This window comes from Aphis gossypii, chromosome X (genome assembly GCF_020184175.1).
Source record: "Aphis gossypii isolate Hap1 chromosome X, ASM2018417v2, whole genome shotgun sequence".
Taxonomy (NCBI): Eukaryota; Metazoa; Arthropoda; class Insecta; order Hemiptera; family Aphididae; genus Aphis; species Aphis gossypii.
In genome coordinates, this window is record NC_065533.1 from 59,139,997 (window position 1) to 59,144,726 (window position 4,730).

The 4,730-nt window shown below is 25.5% G+C and overlaps 1 pseudogene; it reads right to left on the reverse strand.

Annotated features, from left to right (window-relative positions):
* Positions 1-3,056: 3,056 nt before the first annotated feature.
* On the reverse strand, positions 3,057-4,730 carry LOC126552583 (putative nuclease HARBI1; annotated as a pseudogene).

The window sequence follows — 4,730 nt, forward strand, 5'->3', positions numbered from 1 at the left end:
TGAAGTTAGCACTGCAAAGTATTAAAAACTTATCGAAAACATACCAACAAATTCTACTCGGACTTGTTGGACGTTGTTGGAATTTATTGGAAACTATTTTAAAAGTTATTCAATCTCAAAGTTTGTAGTACAAAGTATATGACCAACACTACAAGTACTAAAAACTTATCGAAAACATACCAACAACTTCTACTCGGACTTGTTGAAGATTGATGGACATTTGTTAGAATCACGGTAGATTATAATCTACCGTGTTTGGAATTTATTGAAACCTATATAAATCATTTTTTCAACTACAAAATAAAAATTTTAATTTTCGTAATATTGATTTTTAGCGTCCAACAACTTTTAAAACTAGTCTAACAAGCGTAAAGAAACATCATAGATTAAGAAAATCGAGGCTAAAAATTGTTCCTGATTTTTAAATAGTGATTTTCCGCTAGCACTACATTTTTCATTTTATACATTAGACACTGTCTAAATAATAGACAGTGTGCACCTATAAAAAAATTTCTTTTTAGTAATATTCAGTTTTAAAGTCCAACAACTTTTAAAACTGGTCCAACAAGCTTCAGATAAGCTTATAAAAACATCATAGATAAAGAAAATTGAGGTTAAGATTTTTTCTCAATTATGGTTCTTGTTTCGAACATTTTGAGAATACATTATTTTATATTCATGCCTATGCATGCCTAAGTCATGAGTTAATCTAGGACCATTTACTTCATTAAATTTTCTTTGGCTTAAATTATAGTACATACTATGAAGAAAAACGATGTCACTAAAATTAGTTAGTAACAATACGTTCAATAGTTGTGATTTTTTATATTGTGCTCCACGACGTCACAGATTCGTTTTCCGCTTTATACTCGGCAAATTCAAGGATGACTTACCATTTTTTTAACCCAAGGCATTAAAACACTGGCGCCACAGTAATTGACAAAATAAAATACACATTAACATATTCATATTCAAAAATTCAATCTTTTTTTTTATAATTTTAATAAAGAATCAAATGAAAGTACAACTTTAAAATATTTAATGTTGTATATAAGTACACATACTAAATAAATAGATATATAATTATAAATCAATAAATAATAGTATGATGCCTGATAAGTAAATAGGTACCTATAGATACCACATTATACAATTAAGTCATTTTGCATCTTGATTTTTACTATTATTAATATTATTAATTTCTTTTATCCAAACATTTGTTCTCTAGAAAATTATTTTTATATTTTATATTCGCAATATTATTATTCCAAAAACTTATAATATACTAATTATTATAATTTATAATGCAAATACTCTATAAACACATACACTTTGTTCAATATTCTTTATTTTAGTTTTATTTTAATAAATATTATATAAATAAAAGTAGAAATATACTGAAAAATTGTGGCGCCCTCGAAAGATGTTGAGCCCTAGGCACGTGCCTAGATTGTCTATGCATAAATCCGCCCCAAAATCCGTCGGCAATATTTATCCATTTTTGGTTTAATGTAAAATAACAGCTAATGATCTCATTTATTTTCGAATGAACTTATCAAATATTATGAGTACCTGTGACTGTTATAAATCATAGAAGTACCGTAATGAGTTTATTTTTAATTTTATATCATTTTGATTTTTCTTTTTCTTAATAATATAGTGAATATAATATAGTATAATAGTATATATATCGCATATAATAATATATAGTCTTATCGTCGTATTAAAGTTTTAAATATCTTTATAATAATAATATTAAAAACCATTATTCTCGTATTTACGTATTCTAAATTTAGTATAAATATGGATTTTAACTGTGGGTGTTTATAGTTTCATGTTGCGTATTTGTGTTATTAATTGATTTTATTATAATTATTTCTTTCTTTGAGTGATCATGTCTGTTAAGCAGCATGTTAATGAAATTGTTGAAGTATTATTAAAAGTTAATTTTTTGGAACAAAATGGTTAAATCCCGGCATGGTCATCGAATCTTTATATATTAACATCTGAAGAACTGAATAAGTAAGTAATATAGTAATAATAAAGAACAATTTAATTGAATATTAAATTATAATATCTACCTAGTTGATTAATGTTTAGTTTTAAATTATATAAAGTACCTAAAATGATTTTCTAGAAATACAAATTTCAAAATAATCAGTTCCGATTATTTATATACTAGTAGATGTGCCTCGCTCTGCTAAGAAATTGATGATAGTGATTTTAATTTTGTTACCTTGTTAAACATGACACCATCCCTACCATTTAACCAGGAAAAAAGATTAGGTAATTATAATTATTAAATTATACTTTAAAATAGGTAGGTTATTTTATTAAAAAAAATTAATTTGTAGATACATCAGAAGTGCAAGATAAAATCCAAGATTCTGTTGTAATTGAGAAGTACCCCAAAAAAACCAAAAAGCGTCGGTCCATGGGTGCTGTAAGACTCCAAAATAGTGTAACTGCCACTGAACATTTAGTAAAAATAGGAAGACAAAAATTGTTGATTAAACAATGTTATTATGCAAAAAAGCTCAAACTCCTTGAACAAAAAAACCAACTTTTATTGAGGCAAGTACTTGCACACGAGAAACTGCTGAGTAAATAATATTTTGTATTCATTTATTGTGTTTCATATTATATTTATATAATTTAATAGTTTTATTTTGTTAAGAATTTACAAAATGCTATGATATTGTTACTTAAAGATGATTTTTTATTTTTTAAATTTTGTTTTATTTTATTTAATGGAGTATATTTTACAAAAGACTGGAATATTTAATAATTTTTTATCTAAGAGTTCCTAGTAAATCACATTATTATTATCATATTATATTTAATACATTTTATATATTAACTAGGTTTTCATTCCTATAAATTTGTTATTTTTATTTTTTTTTAGTTGAGTTTTACAAAAGACTATAATATTTTATTTTTAAGTTTCTTATAATAATTATGTTGTTATAATGTAATATAATAAATGTTATTATCTAATCATATTCATATTACATTTGTTTACATGGTTGTAAGTTTATTAGTAAAATACAATTCTTTTATTTATAATTTCTATAAAAATATCTTATGACACGACGCTGCATCCTTCTACCTGCTAATAACTCTTCATTTAATCCGTGTCCATTTTCTCTTTCGTTGTCAATTGCTTCAAATATTCCTAAGTCGATTTCTTCTATGTAATGAATTTCATCATCTTGTTGAAATGGTATATTATTTTCAATACATATATTGTGTAAAATAGTGCATGCGTTTACTATTTTACATGCTTTTACTGGTGAATAATGCAAAATTCTGTGTTTTAACAAACACCTAATTTAAAATATTAATTGTAAGTATTAAAATTATAAATAAGTTAATAAATTATAAAAATATTAACTTGCCTAAAACGCATTTTCAAAAGGCCAATACACCTTTCAATTAAGCATCTAACATATTTAAATTTTTTATTGTACCTTTCTTCTGGAGAATTTGGTTGAAATTGCATCAAGGGTGTCATTAACCAAGGTCTCAGGGGGTAACCAGAATCTCCTTAAAACATTATAAGTTCTACTAAATTCTTTTAGTTGTGTTATACATAACTTACTAACAGGATAATAAATAATTTTCATATAGGTAAAAACTACCTACATAATGGTAGATGTAAGAATCACATTTTTATTTATTTAGGACATATACATTATATACCCAAAAGATGAAATCCTTCAGGGTAACGGTTATATATTTCCCTAAGAGTAGGTTCAAGTAGTGAATTATTCCAAATATAAGCATCATTTACACTGCCTGGATATAATGCTGAAACATTAATTATTTTCAAGTCCGAATCGCAGACCTTTTAAAAAAATATAAGTTTAACTAGATTATAGTGCATTATTACCATAGTGGCATAGCCTATCATTAAATTTAATCAATATATTTGTTAATATACGCACTAGTTGGACATTAATGCTATGATAATTCTTTATATTAACATATATATATTCAGGATGATCAGGATCATCCTTTTAAGGGGGAAAAATTCCAACATGAGTACAATCGATGATGCCCACTATTCCAGGAAAATTGAACTTAGCATTAAATCTATAAATAATTATTAATATATATATATCAATGTAGAAACCTATGATGACTTAAAATATTGACATATTTTTCTATTACTTTTCTCTAGTTTGTCGTAACTCTGATAATGTTGAGGGGTACTTTACCCAGTATTCAAATATTTCTGGTTGGTTCATAGCATTTACTACCTCATCTATAGCTCTCGAAACTGATGGTTGGGAAACAGATGCTAAATTACTATTTCCAACAGGAAGTTGGTAAGAACCAGTTGCAAAAAAATTCAAAGCTATTAATACCTAAATTATAATAAACAAATTAACCTATCTACAATATTTTTCAAATGGCAAATATTTAATATAAATGTTATACACATAAAAAACACTTTATAACATTAATGTTAGGTAGGTATAGAAGTTAAGTGTAATTACTTTAGTCTGTATATCTAAAGAAGATTTTCTTGTCTGCACTGTAAGAAATGGAGTAAGTATGTTTATAACATATCTCACTAAATCTTTATTTAATCTATAATTTTTTATTAAAATATTGTCTGGCAACAAAAAAGCATCAAACCTTTCTTCGTGATGGAATTGTCTATAATTTAGAGCATTTTCTTGTCGCTCTAAATTTTCTAAAGCAGCTATATAAAACTCATCCAT